General features: G+C 37.2%; 1 long non-coding RNA gene across 1 annotated transcript in view; it reads left to right on the plus strand.

Moving 5' to 3' along the window:
* The window catches only part of LOC139178355 (uncharacterized), a 112524-nt gene that overhangs the window by 59956 nt on the left and 28902 nt on the right, over positions 1 to 23666 (plus strand). The window contains exon 4 of the long non-coding RNA XR_011562774.1: positions 1375 to 1472. This is a non-coding gene — a long non-coding RNA (uncharacterized lncRNA). The remainder of the gene's footprint in view (positions 1 to 1374; positions 1473 to 23666) is intronic.

The raw sequence follows: 23666 nt of genomic DNA on the forward strand, positions 1-23666 counted from the left end.
AATCAAATTGCCAATACCCACTGGATCATAGAAAAAGAAAAGGAAGTCCAAAAAAAAAAAAAAAAACTAAAACTTCTTTCATTCACTATGCTAAAGCCTTTGACTGTGTGGATCACAACCAACTTTGGAAAATTCTTAAAGAGATGGAAATACCAGACCATCTTATCTGTTTCCTGAGAAACCTGTATGCAGGTCAAGAAACAATAGTTAGAACTGGACATGGAACAATAGACTGGTTCCAAATAGGGAAAGGAGTATGTCAAGGCTATATGTTGTCACCCTGCTTATTTAACTTATATGCAGAGCACATCATGAGAAACACTGGGCTGGATGAAGCACAAGCTGGAATCAAGACTGCTGGGAGAAATACCCACAACACGAGATATCCAATTGTTACCAGTCTAATGGCAGAAAGCAAAGAGGAACTAAAGAGCCTCATCATGAAGGTGAAAGAGGAGAGTGAAAAAGCTGGTTTCAAGCTCAACATTCAGAAAACTAAGATCTTGGCATCTGGTCCCATCACTTCGTGGTAAATAGAAGAGGGAAAAGTGGTAACAGTGACACATTTTATTTTCTCGGGCTCTAAAATCACTGTGGACAGTAACTGCAGCCATGAAATTAAAAGATGCTTGTTCCTTGGAAGAAACGCTATGACAAACCTAGACAGTATATTAACAAAGCAGAGACTTCTCTTTTGCCGTCAAACGTCCTTATAGTTAAAGCCATGGTTTTTCCAGTAGTCATGTAAGAATGTGAGTGTTTGGACCATAAAAAAGGCCGAGTGCCAAAGAATTGATGCTTTTGAATTGTGGTGCTGGAGAAGACTCTTGAGATTCTCTTGGACAGCAAGGAATTCAAACCAGTCAATCCTAAAGGAAATCTACCCTGAATATTCATTGGAAGGACTGATGCTGAAGCTGAAGCTCCAATACCTCAGCCATTTGATGCAAAGAGCCAGCTCATTGGAAAAGACCCTGATGCTGGGGAAAATTCAGGGCAGGAGGTGAGGGGGGCAACTGAGGATGAGATAGTTTGCTGGCGTCACCAACTCAATGGACATGAGTTTGACCAAACTCTGGGAGATATTGAAAGACAGGGAAGCCTGGAGTGCTGTGGTCCATGGGATTGCAAAGAGTCAAAAAGGACTTAGTGACTAAACAACAATGGTCTGCAATTCACCGTAAGCTACATGATAGGGAAAGCAATCATTCTGGTATAGATTATATGAAAAAGCAATTGCAAATGAAAACAGTTTAAGCAATCTTTCCTAACACTTTATTTTCCTTTCTCATTTGATGTATTTTTATTGATTCTTGCCCTGGAGGTTATTTTGTGTCCATAGCAAAACATGTCTTCTCCTTGTCTCCTATCCAGAAATTCTCCTCCTTACCTTAGAAGCTCTGATGCTGGAAACATATGAGAGCTCGTCTTTGGAAATGTTTAAAATCATCAGCCAAGGTTCGAGTATACAGGTCAGTGTTTCTAGTCTTCCTTGTTTTTGGCTCCCTTTTCTCCCTGGTGGATCAAAGCAGGGAGCTGACAGTATCATCTCATGTCCTGTTGTAATTAAATTTGTTACCTGTACTTCTTATTCAGAAGTTGCTTTTGACTTATTGTTAACTTAATTTTTTTTGACATAACATTCTTCAAACATAGCAAATCGTGTATGTGCTTTGTTATAAATATGCAATATTTTGGCTGCACATGATCAGAAAATGAACATGGTAGTGGTTGTTTTGTCATTATGGAAACTCGAGCAATTATAGGAGGATCTAACCTCAAGTACAAGAGAACTGTAGCTGCCTTCCTCTCATCTTCTCTATTCCTTTTAAACAGGTAGTTAGCTAACTTGCTAGCTAGGATTCACATACCATAAAGATTACCCTTTCAAAGTGCACAGCTCATTGGTTTTTGGTATATTCACAGAGTTCTGCAATGATCACTACTGTCTAATTTTAGAACTTTTTTTTATTACCCCTAAAATAAATCACATGTATATTATTCACTTTCTATCTCCCCAGCTCTGACATATAATCTACTTACTGTCCTTATGGATTTTATTATTCTGGAAATTTCGTATATGTTGAATCATATAATATGTGCTCTGTTGTGACTGGCTTATTTCACTTAGGATGTTTTCAAGGTTTATTTATATGGTAGCATGTATCAATACTTCATTCCTTTTTGTAGCAAAATAATATTACATTGTATGAGTATACCACATTTTGTTTACCCATTCATTATTTTATGAACTGTTGTTTGTTTCCACTTTTGAATCATTATAAACAAGGACTTCATGAGCAATCAAGTACGTGGTCTTTAATGTATACATTTTTTAAAATTTATCTTTGATATATTTCTAGGAGTGAATTTTCTGGTTTATACTATAACTTACATCTAATATTTTGAGGAAATGCCAAACTGTCTCCCAAAGCAGCTAAACCATTTTACACTCTCATCATCAATATATGAGGTTTATAATTTCTCCACATTCTTGTTTACACTTGTTATTGCCTCTCTTTTTAATTTTAACCATCTTAGTGGGTATCTCATTGCTGGTTTCATTTGCAACTCCCTAACGACTAATGATTGGAGAAGGAAATGGCAACCCACTCCAGTATTCTTGCCTGGAGAATCCCAGGGACGGGGGAGCCTGGTGGGATGCCGTCTATGGGGTCGCACAGAGTCGGACACGACTGAAGCAACTTAGCAGCAGCAGTAGCAGCAGCAGCAGCAGCGACTAATGATATTGAACATCTTTGGTGCAGTTATTAGCCGTTTGTCTGTCTTCTTTGAAATAGAACCTGTTCAAAATCTTTGCCTATTTTTTTAATTGGTTTGTTTTGTATTATTGGATTGTAAGAGTTCTTTTTATATTCTGGATATAAATGCCTTGTCTTATCACATTCTTGGTGGTGTCCTTTGAATCAGAAAAAGAAATTTCATTTCCTCAGTTTTTTTTTATTGTGGTAAAATACACATAACATAAAATGTACCACCTTAACCATTTTAAAGTATACAGTTCAGTGGTATTAAGTGCATTCATATTGTGCAACCATCACCATCTCTTCAGAACTCTTCTCATCTTGCTAAGACTAAAACTCCATATTCATTCATTGATAAACTCCCCACTCCCCCCTCCTTCTAACTCCTGGCAAGCATCATTTTACTTTTTGTCTCCATGACTATTACTCTAGATACCTCATATAGGTCTGCATCCTTGCCAACACTGTTGATGCAGTTATCCTAACAGATGTGAAGTGGTACATCAATGTGATTTCGATTTGCATCTTCCTAATGAATAAAATTGTTGAGCATTTTTGCATGTGTTTGTTGACCATTTGTATGTCTTCTTTGGAGAATAATCTAGTCAAGTCCTTTGCCAATTTTTGAATTGAATTGCTTGATTTTTTTGTTGGAGTTTCTATACATTCTGCATAGTAATCCCTTACCAGATATACATAAATAAGTATTTTCTCCCATTCCATGGATGGCCTTTTTACTCTGTTAATTGTGCCCTTTGATACAGGAGTTTTTCATTTTATTGAAGCCCAATTTGTCTACTTTTTTTTTTTTTTCTGCATCCTTTGTGTCATACCCAGGAGATCATTGCCAAATCCAATATCATGAACTTTATGCCCTATATTTTCTTCTAAGAGTTTTATTTCTTTTTTAATTTTTATTGGAGTATAGTTTATATACAGTGTTGTGTTAGTTTCAGGTATACAGCAAAGTGAATCAGTTACACTAAGTGAAGTAACTCAGACACAGAAAGACAAATAACATATGATTTCACATGTGGAATCAAAAAACATGGGTACAGATGAATTTGTTTACAAAACAGAAGTAGACTCACAAATACAGAAAACAAATTTATGGTTACCAGGGTATGAGGAATGGGGAGGAATAAATTGGGAGATTGGGATTGACATATATACACTACTATATATAAAATAGATCACTAATAAGAACCTGCTGTATAACACAGGTAATTCTACTCAATACTCTATTGTCCTATATGGGAAAATAATCTTAAAAAAATAGTCGATATATGATATGAAAAAGAAATTTTATTTTGATTGAAACGAACTTATTTATATTTTCTTTTGTTACTTGTGCTTTTGGTATTATAATCTAGGAAATCATTGTCTAATGATTATATTAGATTAGACGATGATCAGAAATCATCGTCTAATCTAAAATCACAAAGATCATGGTTTCTTCTGAGTTTTATAGTTTTAGCTCTTTCATTTAGGCCTGTGAGCCATTTGTAGTTAATACTTTTTATGGTGTGAGGTGGGTAGTCCAGATTCATTATTTTCATGTTGCTATGCAGTTGTCCTCACACAATTCAATAGTTCAGAAGGTTTTTCTTTCCCTGGTTTGGTTGTCTCGGTACCTATGTCAAAAATCAATTAACCACAAATTAATCTATATGTTCCCCTTTCTGAACTGACCACTTATATGTACCTTTATATATATACCACACTCTCTTGATCACTCTACCTTTGTAGTAAGTTTTAAAGTCAGATAGAATGACTCTCCCAGTTTTGTTTTTCCAAATGATTTGGGCTATTCTGGGTCTCTTGAATTTCCATATAAATATTAGGATCACTTTGCCAATTCTTGCAGAAATGCAACTGAGATTTTGATAAGGATAGCTTTGAATGTATAGATGAACAATGATCAGTGTTGGGTTATTTAATTCATGAACATGGATTATCTCATTTATTTATATATTGATTTCTTTCCTCAGTGTGTTGTTGTTTTCTGCATACTGATACCATGCATACTTTTTAAATTTACCCTTAAGTGTTTCATTCTTTGGTTGATTTTTTTTGAATTTCAAGTTCCAGTTCCTCATTGCTGGCATATATAAAAGCAATAGAGCTTTATAGAATGACCATGCATCCTGGGACCTTGCTATACTTACATAGTTTCAAGGTTTGTTTGAAGATTCTTTGGAGTTTTCTACATAGACAGTCATGTTGTATGCAAATAAAGACTGTTTTATTTCTTCCTTTTCAATCTGCATATATTAAAATTACATTTGTAGTCTTACTGTAATAGCTACAACTTCTCACATACTACTGAATAGGAATGGATAGAGAGGTGACTATTGAATTGTTCTCTAGAAGAGAAAACCTCTTACCACTAAGTAAGATGTCAGCTGCATTGTTTACAGTCAGTGTCATAATTAGTTTAATATGCTATCAAATTTTGTTTGCTAGTATTTTTTGAGAATTTCTGCATATATGTTCACAGGAATATTGGTGTACAGCTTTCTTTTCTTATGATTTCTTGGTCTGGTTTTAGTATGGTCATATTGACCTAATATTATTTACTGACTTTATTTTTTTGGGCTCCAAAATCACTGCAGATGGTGACTGCAGCAATGAAATCAAAAGACGCTTACTCCTTGGAAGCAAAGTTATGACCAACCTAGACAGCATATTCAAACGCAGAGACATTACTTGGCCACAAAGGTCCGTCTAGTCAACGCTATGGTTTTTCCTGTGGTCATGTATGGATGTGAGAGTTGGACTGTGAAGAAGGCTGAGCGCCGAAGAATTGATGCTTTTGAACTGTGGTGTTGGAGAAGACTCTTGAGAGTCCCTTGGACTGCAAGAAGATCCAACCAGTTCATTCTGAAGGAGATCAGCCCTGGGATTTCTTTGGAAGGAATGATGCTAAAGCTGAAACTCCAGTACTTTGGCCACCTCATACGAAGAGTTGACTCTTTGGAAAAGACTCTGATGCTGGGAGGGATTGTGGGCAGGAGGAGAAGGGGACGACAGAGGATGAGATGGCTGGATGGCATCACTGACTCGATGGACGTGAGTCTGGGTGAACTCCGGGAGTTGGTGATGGACAGGGAGGCCTGGCGTGCTGCGATTCATGGGGTCGCAAAGAGTCGGACACGACTGAGTGAATGAATTGAATTGAACTGATTGACCTAATAGAATGAGTTGGGATATAGTTCTTCCTCTTCTTTTATTTGGATGATAACGTGAAGATTACTTGAAAAATTGGTGTTGATTCTTTAAATGTTTAGTAAGATTCACCAGTGAACCATCTTGATGTGGGTTTTTCTCTGTGGAAAGTTTCTAAATTACAAATTTAATTTCTTTGTTTGTTACAATTTATTTCAGGTTTCATATTGTATATTGAGTCACTTTCAGTAGTCTGTTTCTAGGAAAATTTCCTTTCTACTTTGTTGACATACAGTTGATTATAGTATTCTTATAATTTTTACCTCTATAAAGTCAGTAGTAACAACTACTTTCTAAGTACTTATTTTAGTAGTTTGATTACTCTCTCCCACATTCTGTCTCTCATTCTTTGGTTCAATAATGAAAGATTAGTGAACCAACTTTTGATTCCAGTGAATTTTTTTTTTTCTATTTTCTGGTTTATTTCCATTCTAATTTCTATTATTTCCTTCCTTGTACTTACTTTGGGCTTACATTGCTTTTTTACTAATTTATTAATGTGGAAGGTGAAGTTGATTAGATATCTTTCTGTTTTATTCATGTGTGTGCTCCATTGTGTCTGACTCTTTGTGACCCCATGGACTGTACAGCCCACCAGGTTCCTCTGTCCAAGGGATTATCCAGGCAAGAATACTGGAGTGGGTTACCATTTCTTCCTCCAGGGAATCTTCCCAATCCAGAAATTAAACCCGTGTCTCCAGCATCTCCTGCATTGCCGGTGGATTCTTTACCAGTGAGGCACCAGGGAGGCCTCTCGGTATTCATAAATAATAATTCTCTCCACACATAGTTTTAAGTGAATTCCTTAATTTTTGTCATGTTGTATATTCATCTTCATGCATCTCAAAGTATTTTTTATTTTTCTTTAACCCACTGGGAATTTGACTACATTGTTCAGTTTCTACACATTTCTGAAATTCTCTAGTTTGTATGTGTTATTTCTAATGTCATTTCACTGTAGTAAGAGAACACATTTTTCATGATTTATGCCATCTTAATTTTGTAATAAATAGCACTTTACATTTAGTAAGGCTTCCTTTATGGCCTAATATATGATCTATATTTGGGAATGTGCTATATGTGCTTAAAAATGTTTACTTCTGTTGTTGGGTGAGTGTTTTATAGTTGTGTCTTAGATCTGCTTCGTTCATTGTGTTGTTCAAGTCTTCTGTTTCCTTGTTAATCTTACGCTGAGTCTTGCTCTCTATTATTCAAAGTGGAGTATTGAAGCTTCTCCAACTACTGTTTAATTGTCCATCTATCCCTTCATTTATGTCAGTTTTCAATTCATGCATTTTGTGGGTTCTGTTACTAAGTACATATGTGTTTATAATTGTTATGTCTTCTTGATGATTGGTCCCCTTTTCACTGTAAAATGTTTTTTTTTTTTTTCCTAGTAACAATTTTTGCCTGAAAGTTTATTGAATCTGAAATTATCAATAATATAGCCACTTCAACTCTCTTTGGTTTATTGTTTGCATGATATATCTTTTTCCGTTCTTTTATCTTCAGTCTGTGTCTTTGTATATAAAGGGTGTCTCTTATAGGCAGGTCAAAATTGGATCCTTTTTTAAAAATTCAGCCAATTCTTATCTTTTGTTTGGAATGCTTAATCTACTTACATTTAGTGTAATTACTAATATGATAAAGTTTAGATCTGCTCTTTTGTAATTTGTTTCTATGTGCCTTATATCTTCATCAGTCCTCTATTCCTTCATTACTGCCTTCTTTGATGCTAAATAGATATTTTTCTTGGGTACTATATTCATTTCTTTGTTGTTGATTTATTGTAGTTTGATATATCTTTTAAAATTGTTGTCTGAGGATTACAAGTAACATCTTAATTTATAATAGTCTAGTTTAATGTCAACTTAATTTCAATACTACACACAAATTCTGTGCCCAGAAGCTAGATATAGAATTCTTGGTTAATATCCCCTTTCAGACTTTGCCTTCTGGCTTCCACTCTTTCTGATGCAAAGTCAACTCTTAATCTTATTGAAGATACCTTGTATATGATTTTTTCCCCTCTTGCTGACTTCAAGATCCCTTCTGTATTTTTGACCTTTCACAACTTGACTAGGATGTATTTGGGTATGGATATCTTGAGTTTAACCTATTTGAAGTTGATTGAGGTTCTCAGATAATGCAGATGAATATCTTTTATCAAATTGGGAAAATTTTCACTTTCCCATGATTAGAAACATCATGTTTCTAATGTTCTTTCTGTTCCTCTTTTCTGGACTCCACTTCTTGACTACTATTATGCACATGTTGGTACATTTCAAGGTGTTCAAGAGTTCTTTGAAGCTGGTTAATTTTATGTATTCTTTCCTCTTTCTCTTCCTCAGAAATAATTGAAAAAATCTTAATTGACCTACCTTCAGTGTTAATCTGGAGAAAGCAATGGCACCCCACTCCAGTACTTTTGCCTGGAAAATCCCATGGATGGAGGAGCCCGATTCACTGCAGTCCATGGGGTCGCTAGAGTTGGACGTGACTGAGTGACTTCCCTTTCATTTTTCACTTGCCTGCATTGGAGAAGGAAATGGCAACCCACTCCAGTGTTCTTGCCTGGAGAATCCCAGGGACGGGGGAGCCTGGTGGGCTGCCATCTATGGGGTCGCACAGAGTCGGACACAACTGAAGTGACTTAGCAGCAGTGTTAATCTCCTGTCAGCTTAAATCTGTTTTTGAGTATTTCTAATGGATTTTTATTTCAATATTTAATTGTTTTTACCTCTTGATATTTTGTATACAGTCAGATATTGTTCTCATACTTTTCTTTAATTCTTCAGACATGACTTCCTTTACTTTTTGAAAGTATTTATAATAGCATATTTATACAATTTTTCTAGTAAGTCCAACACCTGGTTTTCCTAAAAGATAATTTTTTTTTGTTGGATTAATTTTTTTTCTTTCTTTGTATGGGCCATACATTTTTTTCCCTTTGTATATTGCATATTTTTAAATAGGAAACTGAATACTTGAAATAATATGGATACTCTGGAAATGAGATTTCTATTCATCATCAGAGTTTGTTGTTGTTATTTGTCAGTGATTTTCCTAGATTAATTCTATGAAGCTTATATTTTTTGTCATGTGTGGCCACTGAAGTTTCAGCTAACTTAGTTGTCAACTAATGATGGAATAGAGATTTTATTAAATGCCTTGAACCGGTAAGTCTCCCAACCTTTGCAGAGAGGCTTTCTGTGTTTGATGGGGTGTGATTTTAAGTCTCCTGCTGAATTTTATGCCTTATCCTTCATTTCTAGATTGTGTAGATCCTCAACTAGAGGTGAGAGGTTAGGAAACACTTAGGTATTCTGGGACATAAACACATACCCAGGAATAATTTGGAGCCTATCAAAGCCCCATATAGACATCTCATAATACATATTTTCCTTTTAAGTTCTTTGGCTACACTCTTATTTGATTAAACCAGTGTCACTTTGTCTGGCAACTTCAAGAGTAAACAGTTGATGCTGGTTGTTTTTGGCAAACACTCTAGGGTAGAGTTTTCCCACTAGAAAGCTCCAATTCAGATCAGATGAAAAGCTTTGTGAGGGGAACTTTTCCTGAGATCTACTAGATAAATACTGCAAAGTGAAAGAGACTCAGTTGATTTTGATTCTTTGTGACCTGTGGACTGTAGCCTACCAGGCTCCTCTGTCCATGGAATTCTCCAAGCTAGAATACTGGAGTGGGTAGCTAATTCCCTTTTCCAGGGGATATTCCTAACTCTGGGATCAAACCTGGATCTCTTGCATTGCAGCTGATTCTTTACCACCTGAGCCACCAGGGAAAACCCAATACTAGATAGATAAACTGGTGACAATTCTCTGTGTCTTTTATGGCAGCTCCATGTCCATTAGACGGCTGGTTTTTAAGGCTACCACAGAGCTGGCAAGAGGAAAATATGATAGGGCAAGTTAAAACATCATATTTATTGTTCTTACTGAGATTTAGCTGTTTTTTAGGTGTTTTTTTTTTTGCTATTGTTTTTTTGGTTTTTGGTATAAACCCTTCATGGATTTTTAAAGCTTCTTTTGATTTCCAGAATTTTGAAAGAGCTGATTTTGACAAACTTTTTTTTTTTTTTTGTCTTCTGCTTGGTTTCTACAAAGGAACAGTTTTTCAGAGATCCTTACTCTGCCATTTCAGAAATGCTTTCTTCTTCTTAACCTAATTCTAAAGCAAGGAATATTAAATCTCTCACTACATGTTGGAATTTGATATTATCACTATCAGGCTCCTCTGTCCATGGGATTTTCCAGACAAGAATACTGGAGTGGGTTGCCATTTCTTTCTCCAGGGGATCTTTCCAATCCAGGGATCAAAACTGGGTCTCCTGCATTGTAGGCCAATTCTTTACCAACTAAGCCACCAGGAAAGACCTACTACATGTAGCAATTTGATATTATCATTTGAATTGCATTAATAGGAAACAACTTGGTAAATGATTCAGAGTAAACGTTATTCCCAGTGTTGGATAGCAGGACATATCTACTTATGCTCTGGTCTAGTTCAGGATCACTGTAGTTGCTCCATGACTTCACAGCTCCACAGTACAATTTCAGACCTGCATTGACTACTCAAAGTTATAAAGAAAAGTTCTGATTTTTCAGTAGTATATTTTAGGCCTATCATTTTAATGCTTTAAAATATGGACTTGTGTTTATCTAAATTTCATAGATTTGTATTTTATTCTCAGTATTAATTAGTGTAATTAGCTCTAAGTATCTATGAAATCTTTTCTTAGACTATAAATTCTTTGAAGATTGAGTCTTCAGTGTGTTCAGTTATTAATATATCACATCTTGTAAAGTGTCTTGTACTTTTTGTTACTTACTCATTAGAAAATATATTAAGAACCTAGTATATATCAGTTACTGTTACTTATACCAGAGATAAAAGATGGAAAAAAGTGTACTCTTGAAGCCCTTATTTGTCCTAGAAATTTAATGAATATTCTTCATTTGTATCCTTAGCACAATATATTCTTATGTGTTTAAATTTTCCTGCATCTTAGTACGAAAGAGAACAAATGAGACCTTAATAGAATATTGAAAATAAAGCATTACAGTGTGCTTAATTTGTATGTCTATTAAAATTGCAGGGGATTTCCCTGGTGGTCCAGTGGTTAAGATGGACCAATGCATGGGCTGTGGGTCAGGGACTAAGATCCCAGATGCCATAGAGCAACTCAACCAGCAACCACAATTGGAGAGCCTGTGTACCACAACTACTGAGCTTGCACACCCTAGAGCCCCTGCTTCCCAAGAGGAGAAGCCTGTGCACCACAATTAGAGAAAGTTCACATACCGCAACAAAGAATGAGAAAGATACAGCATGGTCAAAATACATTCAAAAAATCAGGGCTTCCCTGGTGGTCCCCTGGTTGAGAGTGCCTGCTGATTCGGAGAACACGGGTCTGATCCCTGGTCCGGAAGGATCCCACGTGTTGAGAGGTGACTAAGCCCATGCAGCACCACTGCTAAGTCCACATGCCATGACTACTGAAGCGTGCACACCACAACACCTGTCCTCCACAATGAGGAGCCACCACGATGAGAAGCCCACACCGCCACTAGAAAGTGGCCCCCACTCACCACAACTAGAGAAAGCCCACCCCCAGCAATGAAGACCCAGTGCAGCCAAATAAATAAATAAATAAATCTTTCAAGTGAGACGATTTAATAAATACATAAATAAACATTTAAAACATAAAGTAAAATTATGAAGTGATTTATATAAAAATACAAAAAGAAAATTTCATAGAGATCCATAGAGATACAAGCTCAAGGGATTGAAATTATTACTAAGCTGAAATGATCCAGCTAATTTGCAAGTTCATCAATAATAATGGTTGAATCCTTTCAATATTGAAGTAGTATAAAAAACTAAATATAAATAAAGATAATAACATACCAAGAAAATATAAATTAAGAAAAATATTTTGGTGTCTTCCAAACACTTGTTATTAAAAATATTCTAACTTACAGGTAGATTACTATGTTCTGCAGTTGAAAAAGACAGAAAATGTTATGAAAATTTTAACTGACATTGGGTCTCTTCTGTAAGACTAGGGTATAGAATATAGTATCAGAATTAGTATTAATATTTGATGATAATAGGAATATTCTAGATCCCTTCCCTGTTGGCTAAAAAATGGAAGTGTAATTGAGTACATGAAATGGATGTCATTTGAAGGAAAGCACAGTGACTGTGCTTCCAGGATGGCTCAGTGGTAAACAATCCACTTGCCAATGCAGGAGCTGCAGGAGACTCAGTTCAATGCCTAAGCCTAGAAGATACCCTGGAGGAAGAAATGGCAGCCCACTCCAGTATTCTTGTCAGGACAATCCCAGGAACAGAGGAGCCTGGAGGGCTGTAGTCCATGGGGCGACCATAGCGTCGCAAAGGGTCAGATGTGGCTGAGTACACACATAATGACTAAATAAAAAAGTAAGATTTTTATATTTAAGGATCAAACATGTCTTAGCTCAGACAGCCATAACAACGTACCATAGATAGCTGAGAGGCTGCTGACAGATTCAATTCCTGGTAAGAGCTTTTTTCCTTGTTTATAGATGACCACCATCTAGCTGTATCCTCACAGGGCAGAGGTAAATATTTTTCTTCATTTATTTGTAATGTTTTTCTTATAAGGACACTAATTCCTCAGTGGATTCATGACCTCATCTAAACCTAATTACCCCCCAAGGGATCCATCTCCAAATACCATCATAGTGGGAAGTTAGGGCTTCAAAATATGAATTTTGGGAGACACAAGCATTTGGTTCATAACAAGGCACAATGTAAATGAACATCTAGTTTTAGTAACTGAATAAAGAGGATATTTCTTGAGGTTTAACATTTTACAAGCATCGAGGGTAGAAGATAATCAGACAAAGGAATGAAAATTATTGATTTGATCCTCAAGTTTAGTTTCCAGATTAGTGTCCAGATGGAAAGATAGAAAACCACAAAGTATCATAACATTCCACAATATCGTTATGCTTATGGTGTGGATAAACTGGAGACCATTTTTGGAGTTTGCCTTTGATATTTTGATGGAATCCTTTCTAATTATTCTCCCCTCCCCCCCATACTCCCTCTCTTACAAACAAATTTCTGTGCTTACAGGAGAACATATTATCTTAATGAATTAGCAAATGCTTTCCAAATAACAAAGATAAAGAGTGTTTATTTGCAGTCTTATTTTATGTAGGTTTTAATAATTTTTGTTTATAACTTTATAAAACAGTTTAATTTGACTTTTTATTACCATATCATCCTCATGTTCTTTAATAATATCATAAAATATAAAAACCGTATTTGTATATTAATAAAATGTATTTCCCCTATGATATTTAACATATGCTTTATTATAGGTCTCTCATGGTATCTCTCCATGTTTTTATGTTTATGAAACCTTAACATAAAGGGAATTTTATAAGAACACTTAAAATATAGACTCTCAGCAAAATTCTTCCTTCATTAACTCCCTTTCAAGGCAATAGAAAACATAATATTTTTAAGTAGAGCAGTTTAAAACCTAATGTTTTGTTCATATTAGGATTTGCTTTGATGTGCTTCCTCTACTTATTTTTTTTTTAATGTAAATGAATAGAATTCAGGGATTGATGATATGCCTCTGGGTTTCCTTGATGCAAATTTATAGAATGTTTAAGATGTTTAAGACCACACTTGTTTAATTATTGAATCCATCTTTGAAACCCAGTTAGCTATAAAATACATATGTGTTCCCAGACTGTATCTTCCAACACTGAGAAAATCTGAGACATGCTGTGAGCACTTTCATTTCACATGATTGCTTTACAATGAATACTATAGGCTTCTATTAAGAAGGCATTGTGGAAAGAACAGTTTAAAGAATTATAGTGGAGGAAAGTCATTGGATTTGATACTACTACTTATTAATTGCTCTAGGTGATGAGTGTGAAACTTAATTTGTCTTAATCAGTGTGAGGTGAAGAGAGCATAAATTAATTTGACATGCAAATTTTGTGATGCTGAAAGTATTCTGATCGCAAGGAAAAACAGTATATTCATCTCATAGGTCAGTGACGACTATGCCCTGCCTATAGCAACACTGTGCACAACGTTCCTAAGCCTGAAGTGGATAAAATCTCTACTCTAATCCTATTGATCTTCTTGATAATAAATTGATAAAGCGGACATGAGCTCTTTCCTGACAGCTGTTGTGACTAAGTGTGTCATGTAAGCAGTGTAGGATCAGGAAGCAACATATTATTTAATCTTCAGATAAACTTAACAAAAAGTAATTGTACCTAGCTAGCAGTAGTCCTCGGAGAAGGCAATGGCACCCTACTCCAGTACTCGTGCCTGGAAAATCCCATGGATGGAGGAGCCTGGAAGGCTGCAGTCCATGGAGTCGCTGAGGGTCGGACTCGACTGAGTGACTTCACTTTCACTCTTTACTTTCATGCATTGGAGAAGGAAATGGCAACCCACTCCAGTGTTCTTGCCTGGAGAATCCCAGGGATGGGGGAGCCTGGTGGGCTGCCGTCTATGGGGTCGCACAGAGTAGGACACGACTGAAGCGACTTAGCAGCAGCAGCAGCAGTAGTCCTCAAACAAAACTTTCAGCCCTTTCTCACTAGTTTCTGAGTCCTTAGTGAAAGCAAAGAAATCTTTGACTTCTCCAATTCTGATGTCAACAGATATGATAAGCATGTGATAAACTGTTCCTTTTCCACCAGGAATAGCGGTGTGGCCCTCTTAAGAAAAAGTTACTGTGCATTGTTTTCAGAGAGCTCAGTATTTTGAAATCTGTACTCCCTTAAAATATCACAGGTATTTTATTAATGTCTATGACTCAGTTTTACATTTCAGTAAAATATACAAAGCTAAAAACAAAGAAAACCAAGCCTATGAACATAATAACTGTTCAGCTAACAACTACTTACTGCAATAGCTCTTGAATATTGTTACTATGTTTTTACCAAAATCTCTTTTTGTTCCAGTATGATGATTTTTCAGTTAAAGGCACAGTAAATTAATGTGCTCTAAAAAGTAATACTTTGACATTTTAATTTCAGGCAAAGACACAATAATTTACTTGACAAAACAGTTCCTAGAAAAATAATAGAAAAAAATAATTGAATTGTGTCCTATGTCTGGATGAAGCTAAAATGCTTTCTTTTGTATGTATGCCAGGAAAATGGATGAAGAAATAGCATCTTTTGTTTATTCATGCATCTCTTGTGCACATGAACAATTTCCATGTATTTCAAAGTGTTTTTTTTTGTTTTTTTGTTTTGTTTGTTTTTCTGTTTTGCTCTAAATGTATTAAGTGATGTTTGGGTACAGGACAACCATGAGCCATAGAGAGGGTGAAAAATTGGTGATGAAAATAGTGCAATAAAAGAATGCACCAGCTAAAAAACAACTGCTTCTCATATCTTTTCTGCAACTACTATCTTTTTTACTTAAGAACAAGACATTTATATTGCATAACTTTTAGGTAAAATGTGCATTCTTTTTAAAATGTGTTTATTTTTGGCTGCTTTGGGTCTTCATTGCTGCGTGCAGGCTTTCTCTAGTTGTGGTGAGCAGAGGCTCCTCTTCCTCGTGGTGCATGGCCTTCTCGTGGTAGCTTCTCTTGTTGCAGAGCACAGGCTCCAGGCACGCGGGTTTCAGTAGCTGTGGCCCCTGGGCTCTAGAGCACAGGCTCCGTAGTTGTGGCACACATGCTTAGTTGTTCTGCAGCATGTGATATCTTCCCAGACCCCAGGGATCATACCTGTGTCTCCTGCATTGGCAGGTGGATTCTTAACCACTACACCACTAGGGCTGGCTTAACAAGTAAAAAAAAAAAAAAAACCACCTGCAATGCAGGAAATGGATTCAGATGTGGGTTCAGTCCCTAGAGGAAATGGCAATCCACTCCAGTATCCTTGCCTGAAAAATCCCATGGACACAGGAGCCTGGTGGGCTACAGTTCATGACGTTGCAAGAGTCAGACATGACTAAGTGCACTCACTGCCACCACAGACCACCAGGTAAGCGTGAAAGTAAAAGTGTGAGTTACTCAGTCGTACCTGACTCTGCAACCCTACGGACTACTGTAGCTCACCAGGCTCCTCCATTCACAGAATTCTGAAGCCAAGAATACTGGAGTGGGTTGCCATTTCCTTCTCCAGGGGTCTTCCAGACCCAGGGACTGAACCCAGTTCTCCTGCATTGCAGGCAGATTCTTTACCATCTGAGCCATCAAGGAAAACCTCCAATGTGATGAGATCCAGTTTAAAGACACAGAGTTATCACTTCAGAAGTGTTTTGTGAACTTGTTGGTTTTACTAAGCACTGAAACCAACAGTGTCAGCACCAGCTCTGTAGTGCAAAATACATCTTTACATACAATACACAGTTGAGTCTGTCAATATCATTGCCACGGTGATGTTCTTCTTGAGAAAAATACTAAAAGAAACATTAGTAATGCTCAATAGGTGCAATTTTTTGACTTTGCGAGCTGGCATATTATTAAACTTAAATTCTTTAATATCTTGGCAAAATAATATTATTGTATGAAAAGAGGATATAGATTACATCACAGTGATTTGAGGAGCATTTGAAAATACCTAGTGTGCATTCCTATATGCCAGGCACAAGGCATATGATCTAATTTATCCTCAAAAAATGTTATGAAGGTGATATATCTTTTCTATGAATAAGAAAATGAGGACTCACAATTATCAAGTTCATTGTACAATATCCTACTGATTAGGCATTGTGGAGCCAGTGCCAAATCCATTGTTTTTAAAATCTATTCCAGAGGCTACATGTAAACTAATATACCATGCTGTTTCTTATAAGAATGAGATACTCCATTCAACCCTGTCTCCACTGTTTCCCATGTAATTCTCTCAGATGAAGTCATCTTACTTTTGCAAACCTTTTCATCTAGCTCATCACCTATACCAAGATTCATAGTATCTATGAGATCTTAATTCCAGTAACTATTCAGATATTCAAAAATAATTATTGAATACTCTTGATGAGTAAGCACTCTAGGTGGTTGGAGATATGTTTAGTAAATGCAAGAAATAAGATCCTAGTCTTCAAGAAAGAAGAGCCTACCAAATATTAATAGGTGATAAAACCAACACAGTGGTGAGATAGAGAATATCTGTGTGAGAGAAGTTAATTTCTCATCATATTATCCTATTCTTGCAAACTTCTCATTTCTTTATTTCTATCACTTTGATCACATCAGAATTTTCATTTCCTAGATATTTTCAGTCTCATATCAGTAGCACTTGCACACTTGATCCAGTTTCATTTATTTTCTTATATACTAAAGCTCTGTAATTTAATATCTCAACTATTTTCTAACTAACTTTTTCGTTTTCCATACATTTAAAAATTTTTTCTTCCCTACTTACAACCAACCTTGGGTTAAAGCTATCAGCCACTTTCTAGAGCAGAGACATTACTTTGCCAACAAAGGTCCATCTAGTCAAGGCTATGGTTTTTCCTGTGGTCATGTATGGATGTGAGAGTTGGACGGTGAACAAAGCTGAGTGCCGAAGAATTGATGCTTTTGAACTATGATGTTGGAGAAGACTCTTGAGAGTCCCTTGGACTGCAAGGAGATCCAACCAGTCCATTCTGAAGGAGATCAGCCCTGGGATTACTTTGGAAGGACTGATGCTAAAGCTGAAACTCCAATACTTTGGCCACCTCATGCGAAGAGTTAAGTCATTGGAAAAGACTCTGATGCTGGGAGGGATTGGAAGCAGGAGGAGAAGGGGACGACAGAGGATGAGATGGTTGGATGGCATCACCGACTCGATGGACATGAGTCTGAGTGAACTCTGGGAGATGGTGATGGACAGGGAGGCCTAGCATGCTTCGATTCATGGGGTTGTAAAGAGTTGGACACGACTGAGTGACTGAACTGACTGAACTGCACTGACTTTCTAGAGAAGAATTATACCATGCAGACTGACCCAATAAAATGTATTCTCTCTATCTTCACTTAGACCTTTCAGTTCAGTTCAGTTCAGTTGCTCAGTCGTGTCCGACTCTTTGCGACCCCATGAATCGCAGCACGCCAGGCCTCCCTGTCCATCACCAACTCCTGGAGTTCACCCAGACTCTCGTCCATCAAGTCAGTGATGCCATCCAGCCATCTCATCCTCTGTCGTCCCCTTCTCCTCCTGCCCCCAATCCCTCCCAGCATCAGAGTCTTTTCCAATGAGTCAACTCTTCGCATGAGGTGGCCAAAGTACTGGAGTTTCAGCTTTACCATCAGTCCTTCCAAAGAAATCCCAGGGCTGATCTCCTTCAGAATGGACTGGTTGGATCTCCTTGCAGTCCAACGGACTCTCAATAGTCTTCTCCAACACCACAGTTCAAAAGCATCAATTCTTCGGCACTCAGCCTTCTTCACAGTCCAACTCTCACATCCATACATGACCACAGGAAAAACCATAGCCTTGACTAGACGGACCTTTGTTGGCAAAGTCATGTCTCTGTTTTTGAATATGCTATCTAGGTTGGTCATAACTTCTTCCAAGGAGTAAGCGTCTTTTAATTTCATGGCTGCAGTCACCATCTGCACTAATTTTGGAGCCCCCAAAAATAAAGTCTGACACTGTTTCCACTGTTTCCCCATCTATTTCCCATGAAGTGATGGGACCAGATGCCACGATCTTCGTTTTCTAAATGTTGAGCTTTAAGCCAACTTTTTCACTCTCCACTTTCACTTTCATCAAGAGGCTTTTGAGTTCCTTTTCAGTTTCTGCCATAAGGGTGGTGTCATCTGCATATCTGAGGTTATTGATATTTCTCCTGGCAATCTTGATTCCAGCTTGTGCTTCTTCCAGTCCAGCGTTTCTCATGATGTACTCTGCATATAAGTTAAATAAACAGGGTGACAGTATACAGCCTTGATGTACTGCTTTTCCTATTTGGAACCAGGCTGTTGTTCCATGTCCAGTTCTAACTGTTGCTTCCTGACCTGCATACAGATTTCTCAAGAGGCAGGTCAGGTGGTCTGGTATTCCCATCTTTTTCAGAATTTTCCACAGTTTATTGTGATCCACACAGTCAAAGGCTTTGGCATAGTCAATAAAGCAGAAATAGATGTTTTTCTGGACCTCTCTTGCTTTTTTGATGATCCAGCGGATGTTGGCAATTTGATCTCTGGTTCCTCTGCCTTTTCTAAAACCAGCTTGAACATCAGAAGTTCACGGTTCACATATTGCTGAAGCCTGGCTTGGAGCATTTTGAGCATTACTTTACCAGCATGTGAGATGTGTGCAATTTTGCGGTAGTTTGAGCATTCTTTGGCATTGCCTTTCTTTGGGATTGGAATGAAAACTGACCTTTTCCAGTCCTGTGGCCACTGCTGAGTGTTCCAAGTTTGCTGGCATATTGACTGCAGCACTTTCACGGCATCATCTTTCAGGATTTGAAATAGCTGAACTGGAATTCCATCACCTCCACTAGCTTTGTTTGCTGTGATGCTTTCTAAGGCCCACTTGACTTCACATTCCAGGATGTCTGGCTGTAGGTCAGATTTCTCAAATGTCTTTGTATTTGTCTCTGATATGTCTTTGTTCCTTGTTCCCTTATATGAACAACATAATTGCTTTTCTCATATCCTTTACCCCTGCTCCTCAAAGTAACATGATTTTCTTACTTCACTTGAACAAGAACAACAAACAAACGAAAACAACACTAAACAAAAAACTAGATACACAATCATTCTCAGTGATGTGGTCTTGATATCTATGGCATTTTAAATTACTTCTCATTTCCTTTGTTCTGCCTGCCCTGCACATTTTAGAGGCAGTATTGTCCTTCCTTTGGTTTACTTTAAGTATCCTTTCCCCATCCACTCTGTAACTCTGTTTTCTAAGCAAGTACTCATGCTTATACTACTCTGGAAACATAAATAATAATGACAATGAAATTCTCAACATTTATTCCTACTTGATTTTTTTCTTTTTCCTTCTTCATTTCTCCTTCAAACTGAATGTAATTGGGAGGAGTGTTTATTGAATGACCTTAATGCTTGAGGCTATGCCAGGTGATTCTGTGGTCACTTTAGGGTGGGGTCTGTCAGGCTGATCAGAAACTCGTGTCCGCTGGCGAGCACCCACCTCCCCTGGGCAATGCTAGAGGAAAACAGAGTAGCCTTTACTTTTTGGCTGAACCTTTTATAACCCCACCCTTGTTTCGGATAGCATAAGCCTGCATAGTTTGAAACCTCACTAAACTCACTTGGGTATTTAAATGCCCAGACTCATATTTATAGATAATTACTTATTTTAATTTGTAAGTACCTATAATTCTGCATAAAAATTATTATGTTGACACTTTAAACATTAGTTTTTTTTTAAATTTTTACACCTATATAGTATAAGATTAGACATGTATTCAAATACTTATTTACTCAATTTCCTGGTGGTAGACATTTAGGATATCTCTCTTTTTTTTGAAATGAAAAGTCGCTTAGTTATAAACTCTTTTATTCATGAATTCTTCTGGTAAATACCTGTTTTCACTGTAGAATTTCATTTGTTTATGGATAATCTGTCTTTTCCCTTCAGCTAATTTCAAATTTTTCATTGTCTTTGATTTCTGCAGTTGTATTACTATCTGTCCATCTATCCTTGCCATATGTTTGTGTCTCAAATCTAAAAATTCATGTGTTTCTTCAATTATGGAAAATTTTTAGCCATCATGTCTACAAATAATTTTTTTTAATATCATCTTTTTGTTTTCCAGAATCTCTCTTTAGATCTTATTCTGCTTTTATGTTTCTTAGTCTGTCTTTAATTTGGTAAGTATATATCTTAGAGTCTGGACATTTTCTTTTTATTTTTAGTTATCTCTAATCTACTATTTTGCCCAGATATCTATTTTGAAAATTTTAAAGCAGAGTTTCTCCTGTTTAGATGTTTATTTCATTTCTGAAAAGTCTAAGACTGAAGGTACTCTATCTCCTTGTCTTCCTGCTCTAAACCATGAACTTTCTTGATTTGGTGAAATACAACTTTATTTTTTAAAGCCTTATATAACTAATTATTTTCTTACTTGTACTCTCCACATCATAGATGGTAGATGTGATTTCTAAAACTAATCTCTGTGCATCTCAATTTTTTTTTTAGTTATGTTAATCAATTTGGTTTTTTTCATCTTATTTTTCCAGAGACTGCCCTTTAAATGTTCTAAGTTACTAATCTTTTTCAGCTATACCTAAAGGTATTTGTAGGTAAATGACTTTGGTTTGAGTTCTAAAGCCCATAATCTTTTTTAATAACTGCAGTATCATGGGTTTAATATTATTTTTACCCCAGTATATTTAAATTTTTGTTATTGTCCAATTAAATGTTTTCTCTATTTACTCTTCTGACTATTAAGTTTGGTGTTCCTCTAATACTATTTTTTAAAGTTTCCTATATGCTCATCTTTGTTTTTGAGTTTTCCCCTGATTATTTTCTGTTGCTCTACTAGTCTCAGAAATTCTTATTCAGAGGCTTATGAGTAACAGTGACACGTGCTACCAGACACCAGAATTCTGAATTTGGGGTATAAACCTCATTTCTTTTCCAAATTCTTGCCACTGGCCTGTCCCTTCAATGAGAATTGCTATAAATATGTGTTGCTATAGTGCAAGGACAAGCGATTCTCTTGCCAACACTTGGTATCATGTTCAGAAAGCGACTGGCTGATTTATATGGCTGATCAGTGCAGTCGTACAGTCATGACCGACTCTTTGTGACCCCATGAACTGCAGCACGCCAAGCCTCCCTGTCCATCACCAACTCCGGAGTTCACCCAAACTCACATCCATCGAGTCGGTGATGCCATCCAGCCATCTCATCCTCTGTCGTCCCCTTCTCCTCCTGCCCCCAATCCCTCCCCGCATCAGAGTCTTTCCCAATGAGTCCACTCTTCGCATGAGGTGGTCAAAGTACTGGAGTTTCAGCTTTAGCATCAGTCCTTCCAAAGAAATCCCAGGGCTGATCTCTTTTAGAATGGACAGGTTGGATCTCCTTGCAGTCCAAGGGACTCTCAAGAGTCTTCTCCAGCACCACAGTTCAGAAGCATCAATTCTTCGGCGTTCAGCTTTCTTCACAGTCCAACTCTCACATCCATACATGACCACTGGAAAAACCATAGCCTTGACTAGACGGACCTTTGTTGCTTTTCAATATGCTGTCTAGGTTGGTCATAACTTTCCTTCCAAGGAGTAAGCGTCTTTTAATTTCATGGCTGCAATCACCATCTGCAGTGATTTTGGAGCCAAAAAATAAAGTCTGACACTGTTTCTACTGTTTCCCCATCTATTTCCCATGAAGTGATGGGACCAGATGCCATGATCTTTGTTTTCTGAATGTTGAGCTTTAAGCCAACTTTTTCACTCTCCACTTTCAGTTTCATCAAGAGGCTTTTGAGTTCCTCTTCACTTTCTGCCATAAGGGTGGTGTCATCTGCATATCTGAGGTTATTGATATTTCTCCTGGCAATCTTGATTCCAGCTTGTGCTTCTTCCAGACCAACATTTCTCATGATGTACTCTGCATATAAGTGAAATAAGCAGGGTGACCATATACAGCCTTGATGAACTCCTTTTCCTATTTGGAACCAGGCTATTGTTCCATGTCCAGTTCTAGCTGTTGCTTCCTGACCTGCATATAGGTTTCTCAAGAGGCAGGTCAGGTGGTCTGGTATTCCCATCTCTTTCAGAATTTTCCACAGTTTATTGTGATCCACATAGTCAAAGGCTTTGGCATAGTCAATAAAGCAGAAATAGATGTGTTTCTGGAACTCTATTGCTTTTTCCATGATCCAGCGGATGTTGGCAATTTGAGCTCTGGTTCCTCTGCCTTTTCCAAAACCAGCTTGAACATTTGGAAGTTCACAGTTCACGTATTGGTGAAGCCTGGCTTGGAGGATTTTGAGCATTATTTTACTAGCATGTGAGATGAGTGCAATTGTGCGGTAGTTTGAGCACTCTTTGGCATTGCCTTTCTTTGGGATTGGAATGAAAACTGACCTTTTCCAGTCCTGTGGCCACTGCTGAGTTTTCCAAATTTGCTGGCATATTGAGTGCAGCACTTTCACAGCATCATCTTTCAGGATTTGAAATAGCTCCACTGAAATTCCATCACCTCCACTAGCTTTGTTTGTAGTGATTCTTTCTAAGGCCCACTTGATTTCACATTCCAGCATGTCTGGCTCTAGGTGAGTGATCACACCATTGTGATTTTCAGGTCATGAAGATCTTTTTTGTACAGTTCTTCTGTGTATTCTTGCCACCTCTTCTTGATACCTTCTGCTTCTGTTAGGTCCATACCATTTCTGTCCTTTATCGAGCCCTTCTTTGAATAAAATGTTCCCTTGGTATCTCTAATTTTCTTGAAGAGATCTCTAGTCTTTCCCATTCTGTTGTTTTCCTCTATTTCTTTGCATTGATCGCTGAGGAAGGCTTTCTTATCACTCCTTGCTATTCTTTGGAACTCTGCATTCAGATGCTTATATCTTTCCTTTTCGCCTTTGCTTTTTGCTTCTCTTCTTTTCACAGCTATTTGTAAGGCCTCCCCAGACAGCTATTTTGCTTTTTTGCATTTGTTTTCCATGGGGATGGTCTTGATCCCTGTCTCC

This window comes from Bos indicus, chromosome 21 (assembly GCF_029378745.1).
Source record: "Bos indicus isolate NIAB-ARS_2022 breed Sahiwal x Tharparkar chromosome 21, NIAB-ARS_B.indTharparkar_mat_pri_1.0, whole genome shotgun sequence".
NCBI classification, from domain to species: Eukaryota; Metazoa; Chordata; class Mammalia; order Artiodactyla; family Bovidae; genus Bos; species Bos indicus.